The following is a 10,115-nucleotide window of genomic DNA, read 5'->3' as shown; positions in this document are numbered from 1 at the left end:
CTCTTAAAAAGCAGTGCTTGAATTAAAGATGACAATGTCGAGTTGCCTTGAGCACAAACGCTGGCCTCTTTGCAGACCCCTGGACCCTGCTGCTGATTCACCTTCTGATCTTAAATCCCATTGCTGATGAATCCAAACCATAAATACATGAATTTGCTGTAGAACCTACCCAAATCACAGTGTGTTGTAGGGCTGCAGGCCAGGAGCTATCATGCACTCTGCAGAGAGGAAAGCAATGCTGTCTGACCACAACTGGTCTGAGAGCAGGCATTGGCGTGCAGCAGGAGGGGAGAAAACATGGTAAAATCATCACGGTTTGCCAAATGAAGAATGTGACAACATGCTGGGGCTCAGACTGGTATTGGCTAGATTCTAAAGATTACAGGGGAAAGAGCATCCCCTGAGTGAGACAGAAGGGACCATTAAAAGAGCTAAAGAAAGAGCAGCTAGGGTTGTCTTTAATGCCACAGTTGCTGTCGCTGATGCTTGTATTGAAGCTAGAACTGACTGCGGTTTGCTTTTGTTGCAGTTCACATCTGAGATCAGAGCCCTTTTGGCTAGGAGCACGAGAAGTTGCTGCATGCAGCGTGTTGTGGCCCCACAGTGTGAGGTTAGCTGCTGAGCTTTTACACCTCCTCCTCCCTAAGCAGGGTTGGAGTCATAAAGGGTGATGTCTGGGTGTGGATGATGGTGGTTGCCTGCTCTGAGCCCCTGCAACTACCCACTAATGTCTACCTCTCTCAGAGGGCAGCTTTTTATGTTTCTCCCTCAACAACCCACGGGCTGGGCCATCAGCTGTATGTCATCTGAAGGATGATGGGTTTTTGGGGAAAATTGTCACTGCTGCTGGTTAGTAAGAGCACTTGGTTGCAGATAAAATGCCGTAGGGGAATTAGATCCTTTTTAACTGGTGAGCAGACCGATCACATGGTACAAGTTGCCCTTCGCAGTTCTGCTTTTCTACTGCCAGTCCAATGGGATGAGATACCCACAGACCAAGCTGGCACCAGGGCTCACAGTGACATTCCACAGGGCTGTTTCCCTCCGGCCGGAGAGCAGCACTTACCACATTTCTATCATCCAGTGATGCATAATCCTGGGTTGGAAACAGTCAAACCTACCATCCTGCTCAGTTCGGCAGTCCTCATCTGAAGCCGATCTCCCAGTTGCTCTAGTTTACTATAAGAGTGAAGGGGTGGCTATGAATGTAGAAATTGCATCTTCATCATGCTTCACTGTCTCTGCAGTACCTGATTTCCTTTAGCTGTCCTGCCCAGGTTGCCTGTTATACATCGCCTAATAGGATCCCAGAGCTTTCCCTTGGTGGAAGGCCCCATGTGCTCTACTGCAGGCTTTTGTAGCACTCTTCTGTGGCAGCTTCAGGTACATTTTACAAATGTAGGTTTTTACTGAATTAAAGATGAACATGAATAATCCAGTCAATACAATCTCCCCTGTGCTGTTTATTTTGATATTGAATTCAGCTTCACGTTGGTCTCTCACAAATTGTCATCAGCGGGTTTCAGAATTAACTCATTAACAAATGGTACAGTTGACACGACTCAGAGCTATCGGACTAGGCCAGCTGCACACTCAGGCAGGCAGCATGTTACATACCATTCCCATTTTCAAGCTTTTCCTCGCAACCATGGGACCTAAGACATTTTTCAACTTCAGTTTAGATTCTGCAGCAAGGAGTGAATTCCACAGTGACTGAACACACAGCACCCAGCCTTGGGGACTGGCCTTGGCACTGAAGGCCGTGCCAATGTGCCTGGGACACAAGCCATATAACCTCATGGATAGTGCCAGCCAGTTTGAGGAATGGGTTTGTCAAGGCACATCCAATGTACAGGGCCAATATGTGGCTGCATTGCACTGAGGCACTGGAGCACATCCATGACTACGTACAAATACTATGGAGAAATTATATAGATGCCAAAGAACAAAAGGACTTATTCCAAAGCAGCTGCTCCCCATGTATGATTACAAATGAATGGGAAACATACACTCCAGCATGAGCAGGCACATACCCACGCAGAAATACCTCTCACTCTTCAGCTGCTGAAATAATTAAACTCTAGGGCATCAAGACAACTCTCTTCAGGAGAGAAAACTATATTACTCCCATCCTCCATCATCTCCAGCTGCCCCCCACCCAACCTTTCATCTACCTCTGTCTGCTCACTCAGTATTTGCATCTGATCTTTTATCCTCCTTGCTACAGAAAGATCCGTGCAGAACAAGCATAATTTCTCTTCATAGAGCCAGGCCAGCGTGGGAGAGCAGCCTTGGCAGCTCTGAGCCCACTGGTGAATCAGTGAGGAGCCGGAGTTTGATTAGCAAGCGGATAAAGGAGAAGTGGCAGATAAAGAGTTTATTTGGATTTGTCTGAAAGCTTCTGAGAGAGCCCGTAACATGAGGTTATTAAGAAAATAAAGTAGGCAATTGAGATACAAACCATGATCATGGATCAGGAACTGGTTAAGAGACAGAAAATAAAGGCTAGGAACTTATGGACAATTTTAATTGTGGTTTACGGCTAACCATAGGATGTCCCAGAGCTTCAGTATTTAAATAAGGTTGCCCCTTTGGCCCAAGCAGTTAGCCAGTATTCAGGCCCTTGCAGGATTTTTTCTGTTAGGATGGGAAATCCGTTATGTGTCAGGTACAGTAACTCCTCGCTTAACGTTGTAGTTCTGTTCCTGAAAAATGTGACTTTAAGCAAAACGATGTTAAGTGAATCCAATTTCCCCATAAGAATTAATGTAAATGGAGGAGTTAGGTTCCAGGGACATTTTTTTCACCAGACAAAAAACTATATATTATATAGATATACGCACAGTATACATTTTAAACAAACAATTTAATACTGTTCACAGCTATGATGATTGTGAAGCTTGCTTGAGGTGGTGAAGTTAGAGGGTGGAAGAAGGAGGGATATTTCCCAGGGAATGCCTTGCTGCTAAATGATGAACTAGCACTCAGCTGAGCCCTCAAGGGTTAACACATTATTGTTAATGTAGCCTCTCACACAAGGCAGCAGGAACATGAGGGAAGGGAGACAGCATAGCAGACAGACACACACCTTGTGTGTGTGTGTGTGTGTGTGAGAGAGAGAGAGAGATGCACACTGCCCCTTTAAGTAAGCTGACCCACTCTTAAGTGCATTGTCATTTTAAGTGGATCAGGAAGTTGAGACAGCAGCTGCTGCCCCAAGTTCTCTCTGTCTCTCTTTATCCGTGTCCCCTCCCTGCTCTATATGGGGAAGGGGTAAGCGGGGTGCAGGAGCAGGGGGACACCCTGACAGCCCCCCTGCACAGCAAGCAGGAGTCTCTGAGAGCAGCTCCAAGGCAGAGGACAGGAGCAGCACATAGCAGCCGGGGAAGGGACAGCTGAACTGCCGATTGATAGCCTGCTGGGCGGCTACAGCACAAGGAACTTAGAGGAGCGGGGAGCTGATGGGGAGCTGCCGGTCCACCCTGGTGCCAAGCCCCCACCAGCTAGCTGCAACGGGCTGCTCTTCCTGCAAGGAGTGGACAAAGCAGGCGGCTGCCAAACAACGTTAGAAGGGAGCATTGCACAACTTTAAACGAGCATGTTCCCTAATTGATCAGCAATGAAACAACATTAACCGGGACAAGTTTAAGTGAGGAGTTACTGTATATTCTTGGTTACAAAAATATGTACACAAAGTCCTGTTTCCCTCAACATAGTGGAAGCAAACAACAACAGACAATTTCATCGCTCAGAAATCCCCAAATATAACCCTCCACCAGGCTCTGTGCCGAAGAAGCCTGGTCTTCCTGCTTCCTCTCAGGATCACGCTCATATCAGCTTCACCCAGCATTTTGCCTCCAACACATGCAGCCTGTAACCCATATTCTAGTCCCTGCGTTTGCAACCAGGACCACCCCTCAGGCCATGCACTTAGCTCTCACCTGCCATGCAGCCTAGTTCCCCAGGTTGTAGCCCCAAAGCCTCCAGCTGTTTTTACCACATAAAAGGGCTTTGTTGCTGCTTCTGTTGACATTGGCTTAAGGAGGCCTATGAATGGGTCTTGGATCCCAATACCCACCTGCTGGCAGCCATTGTCACCTTTCAGCATAACAATATATTTATCAGTGATCCCAAAAAAGGCGAGGGGGCAACATTTGCAGAGGACCCAAGATTAATTAGGTTAGGCAAGGCTAGAGAAGACTGAGGAACACCACAGGGACCTGACAGAGCTAGGTAATAATGTAGATCAGTGCAAACCCATGCAGAATGCATAGGGCAATTGGAACTGCTCATACACATTGCTGAGGTCAAAATTAACTGGAACCAAGCAGGAAATAGAACTAGGGTTGTGACCAGATATACAAAAACCTGGTGCATGGGGGGGGGTGGTGTCACAAAGTATGGGGGAGTCAAGGCCCTGCACCCTCGGCTTCCTGCAATTCACCATGACTCTCAGCCAGCCAGTAAAACAGGTTTATTTAGACAACAGGAACACAGTCCAAAACAGGTCTTGCTGGTACAGACAACAGGACCCCCTTTAGTTAGGTCCATCTGGGGGCCTCCAGGGAGGCCACAGCTGCATTGGGGCACTCCTCTCCATTTCCCAGCCAGCCCCTCCTTCTCTGGGCTTTGTTCCTTTTGGGCCAGGAGGTCACCTGACCTCTTTGTTTTCCTACACCTTTAGCATCCCCTTGCAGGGGGGAAGGGCCCGGGCCATTAGTTGCCACAGAGACAGAATGTCAGCCAGAAACTGAGGCACCCACACAGTATTCAGAGGAAACATTAAGAACAGCCCCACTTCGTCACAGTGTGCACATGCACATGCCCAGAGAGGTACAGAACAGAACTGAGGTGCATCAGCAGAGAGTAGCAGAGTTAAGCGTGCATTATTCCTGCTTCTAGTCCATAGCTATTGGCCTTTCCTTTCATGAACATTAGAATCCACCCCACACAAACCTTTGCGACTCCCCTGCCCTTGGTGGAGCCGTGCAGCTATCCTTTCCCCTGCAGAGGCTGGGTCACTCTTGAACTTCTCCCAGAATAAATACAAGTCCCTCTCTTCCTTGGTGTGCTTGTTCTTTTTGACTAGATGCAGGCATTTATGCCATCCCCTCAACAGACACTCTGCTGGCTCCCCTGGGGCATGTTCCAAGGCCTGCAATTTATTCAAATGACGGAGCACTTGTACCATAGCAAGGTGGGGCTGGCAAGGCATATTTCTGCAGTCTGTACAATCACACTGTCCCTGACAACAGCCAGCGTGATTCCTGTGATCAGCTGGAGCGGGTACACAAATGGGAACCTGGGACTAGATTGTTGTCTCCCTCCCAGTGAGTGGGCAGCAGCTGCGGTGCTCTCATCTATTTAACAACATGGCGGGTCCTCTTCATTACAGCCCAACAAGAAATCCCAACTTTGCTCTGCCAAGATGCTAGACGAGGGGGAATCCCTAAGTTTTAGGCGGATAGCCAAGAAAGGCACTTATGTTGGTGTGTGTTCCCATTGGGAGTGATACTGGTATAACAACCTAGGTTTATATCCACCCCTTCACTTATGCAGTATAACTTTCTCATGTAGACAAAGCCCTGTCTCTGCGCAAACTAGCAATACTGAATTTTTATAGTACTTTCCATCCATGGATCTCAAAGCAAAGCACTTTACAGTCCTTACTGAAGCAGGCGCCTCTCAAACACACATGGTAGGGCAATGCTACCCCCATTTATAGACAGTAAGCGGAGGCAGAGAGAGAGCATGCCTTGCCCATGGTCACAGTAAGTCAATAGACAAGAGGAAGAGCTATTAAAAAGGTTGGTCTTGTGGTTCCAATGCTGAACTAGGCCCCAGAAGATCTGAGTTCAGTTGCAGACTGCTGGTATAGCCTGGGGCAAGGCACTGCCATTCTGTGTCTTGGCTCCCCAGCTGTAAAATGGGAATCTTCCTTCATCTTGTCTATCTAGATTGTAAGCAGTTTGGGGTCAGGGATCTTACCACAGGCCCTGCAGTACAAACTAATGGGGTACGGATCTCATCTGGGGCTCTAGGCCAGTGGCTCTCAACCTTTCCAGATTACTGTACCCCTTTCAGGAGTCTGATTTGTCTTGCGCACCCCAAGTTTCACCTCACTTAAAAACTCACAAAAATCAGACAAAAAGACAAAAGTGTCACAGCCACTATTACTTAAATTGCTTACTTCTTCATGTTTACCATATAAGGATAAAATAAAATCAATTGGACTATAAATATTGTACTTATATTCAGAGCCGTCCCTAGGGTAGTGCGAATCGGGGCAACCGCCACGGGCCCCGCATTTCAGGGGGCCCCGCACTTTGTGAGGAAGCAGGTGGAAAGGTGAGGCAGGGGTGAGGGGGAGCCAAGCTTCCCTAACAACCTCCCCCTCCCCCCAGCACCTCCTGCCTGCCGGTGGGCCCCGCCAATCAGTGCACCTCCCTCCTTCCCAGCACCTACCGCTAATCAGCTGTTTTGCGGCATCTGGAGGTGCTGGGGGGAGGGGGAGGGGGAGAGGAGCGAGGGCGCAGTGTGCTCAGGGGAGGGGACAGAACTAGGTGGGAAGAGATGGGGTGGGGCCTTGGGGAAGGGGTGGAGTTGGGGCAGGACCTGGGCAGAGCCAGTGGGAAGCACCCCCTCAGCAGATAGAAACTCGGTGCCTATGTCCCAGGCTCTGCACCCACCCTAGGGACAGCCCTGCTTACATTTCACTGTATAGTAGATAGAGCAGTATAAACAAGTCATCATCTGTATGAAATTTTAGTTTGTACTGACTTTGCTAATGCTTTTTATGTAGCCTGTTGTAAAGGTAGGCAAATATCTAGATGAGTTGATGTACTCCCTGGAAGATCTCTGCATACCCCCAGGGATATGCCTGCCCCTGGTTGAGCTGGGAATAAAACCTAGAAAACCACTTCCCAGTTGCCTGCTGTGATCACTAGCCTGTACTTCCACCAGCTAGGGCTGCCAGGTGTCCAGTTTTCCCTGGTGACTCCAGACAGCAACACTGACCTGGCCACTAAAAGTCTGGTTGGCAGCACAGCGGGGCTAAAGCAGGCTCCCTGCCTGCCCTGGCTCCACACGGCTCCTGGAAGCAGCTGGCATGTCCAGCTCCTAGGTGCAGGGATGGCCATGGGCCCTGCCCCAAGCACTGGCTCCACAGCCCCATTGGCCAGGAACTGTGGCCAATGGGAGCTGCGGAGGTGGCGCCTGCAGGCAAGGGCAACACGTAGAGTTCTCTGGCCCCTCCGCCTATAAGGCGGACATGACAGACACTTCCGGGAGCCACCTGAGGTAAGCGCTGCCTGGAGCCTGCACCTCAAAATCCTCTTGCATCCCAACCTTCTGCCCCAGCCTGAGCCCCCTCCTGCACCACAAACCCATCATCCCCGGCCCCACCCTAGAGCCTGTACCTGCACCCGGAGCCCTCACCCCCTCCTGCATCCCAAACCCCCGCCCCAGCCCAGAGCCCCCTCCCACACTCCAAACCCATTGGCCCTACCAGGGGCGGCTCCAAGCCACAGCACACCAAGCGCATGCTTGAGGCGGCATGCCGCGGGGGGCGCTCTGCCGGTCCCCGGGAGGGTGGCAGGCAGGCAGCCTTCGGTGGCATGCCTGCAGAGGGTCCGCTGGTCCCGCGGGACCGGCGACCAGCAGAGCGCCCTCCGCAGCATGCCGTCATGCTTGGGGCGGCGAAATGTTTAGAGCCGCCCCTGGGCCCCACCCCCCATCTCCCTCCCACACCTCTCATCCCTGGCCCCACCCCAGAGCCTGCACCCCCAGCCACAGCCCTCAGCCCCTCCTCCCCCAGCACTCCTCCCTTCCCCCTGTACTCCAACCACCAGCCCTGAGCCCTCTCTCACACCCCAAACCCCTCATCCCAGGCCCAGGGCCTGTACCTCCAACCAGAGCCCTCATCCCCTCCCACACCCCAACCCTCTGCCCCAGCCCAGAGCCCTCTCCCACACCCTAAACTTCTCATCCCCCAGCCCCACACCTCCAACCAGAGCCCTCATCCTCTCCAGCACCCCAACCCTAGCGCAGTGAAAATGAGCCAGTGTGGGGGAGAATGAGTGATGGAGGGAGGGGGGATGGAGTGAGCAGGGGTGGGGAAGGGGAAGGGCCTCAGGGAAGGGGACAGAGCAAGGGTGTTTGGTTTTCTGTAATTAGAAAGTTGGCAATCCTACCACCAGCTAGGTGAGAGATGTCCCAGTCCAGTTCCTACATGATGTGCTCATCTAATAAAAACTTTGTTACTGTGGTGCTAACACCCTTCTCCCTGCTTGATGGCAGTACCAGCAAAGATGGCAAGGAAGAAGTGGGCCATGGAGGTTTAACTCCCCTCTTCCCCTAAAGATAGTGCCTCCCACTCCCCGAGCTGTGCAGAGGCACCTTCTTGCAGGGTGTGAGAGAGCTTGTGAAGTTGCTGCCTGTGCATGATCCCTTATGGGAACACACAGGGGACTTCAGTTTCTAGTAGGGTGACCAGATGTCCTGATTTTATAGGGACAGTCCTGATTTTTGGGTCTTATTATATAGCTCCTATTACCCCCTGTCCTGATTTTTCACACTTGCTGTTTGGTAACCCTAGTCTCTAGCCAGCACCTTTCCCCAAGAATAAGATGGGGGAGGGGGAAGAGAGAGTTCATCTCTCTGCCTGCCCACACATACTCCAGGCCACCCACACCCTCAAATGATATTGGCTGAATTTTCAGGGCTTGTTCGAACTCTGCAAAACCAGCAAAACTGCCCCTTTAATTCCTGGAACATGCCAGCTGACTACATCTCCTGCCCCTTAAATGCACTGCAGCCCCTCACAGCTGCCTAACCCTCCTCCCCACCCAAACAAGTCAGCAGCTGCCTAATTCCCCTGCCAAGTGTCCCATCCTCACTTCCTGTGTTAACCCCCCTGTAACCACCTCCACCCCCTCTCAGAGCCAGTCCAGTCCTCCACAGCAACACAATGCTGACACGCCCTCCCCACCCAGCTTCTGATCTTTCCTGCAAAACCTACTCTATCTCCCCTCTGTACCTAATGCCAAATTTGCCCAGTCAAGCCAGTTTTCCAAGGGTTAATCAGAACAAATGACCAAAGTGAAAGAGCAAGCTGATTTTAATATCAATGAGCAGCTGGGAGCAGAGATATCAGAACATTAAACCTGTCTGTAGATGAGGCTGGGCTTTGCAGAGGGACTGCACCAAATATATTGGAAAGTTGATTTTGTGGCAATCAGTCTTACTCTACTTAAATTAAACCCTGCTGTGCCTCAGTGACATGGTCTCCTCTGTCCAGCTCCACTGTTTTCTTGTTTCACCAAGCTGATCTTTTATTATTGCTGTTCTTAGGACTGTATGAATTTTCCATGCTGCTCAGGCACTAGTTGCGTCTGCACAACCATCTTGTATCCCCCAGATTTGGGGCACCTGTTGCTTTCAACAGGGATTTAACATCCAAACTCCCTGCTCTTCTTAATTAAGTGTTCATGAAAGCAAGGAGCTGATAGGGCTGAGTACAGCTGGCCAGAGCTAGAGGACAGGTGCAGTGGTGTGTGGAATCTTCCAATCTGCAGCACCCCCTACCTCCCACAGCTTTCCTTATTGACCTGCAGCACTGCTTTGTAATCCAAACCTGGGGGTCTCTTAACACAAACAGCTCTGCCAATGCATTTCACTTGTCTTTCCATGGCACTGTGAAGGACTGCTAGAAAACCCAGCCCTGCACTCCAGTCTGAAAAAGGGATCCAGCCAAACAAGAATACAGTTACTTTGCAGTAATCTGTGCAGGTTCGTAACACAGATCGGAAACATGGTTAAAACATAGGCTGGCCTTGTATACACAGGGAAGAATGAACAAGCCACTGGGCCGGGACTCAGGAGATAGGAGTTCTATTCCCAGCTCTGCCACTGACCTGCTGGGTCATCTTGGGCAAGTCACAGTGCCTCTGCACCTCAGTTTCCTCATCTGTAAAATGGGGATGAGTAGTCTGAACTCCTTTGTAAAATGCTGTGAGATCTAGGGTTGAAAAGTGCTGTATAAGTAGAGCCCTAATGGATACAAAATTTGGATCCGCATCCGATCTGCAAAAATGGTTTTGAAGGGCTCTGTGTAT

This window comes from Mauremys reevesii, linkage group 1 (assembly GCF_016161935.1).
Source record: "Mauremys reevesii isolate NIE-2019 linkage group 1, ASM1616193v1, whole genome shotgun sequence".
NCBI classification, from domain to species: domain Eukaryota; kingdom Metazoa; phylum Chordata; order Testudines; family Geoemydidae; genus Mauremys; species Mauremys reevesii.
Note: the sequence above shows the minus strand (reverse complement) of the source record.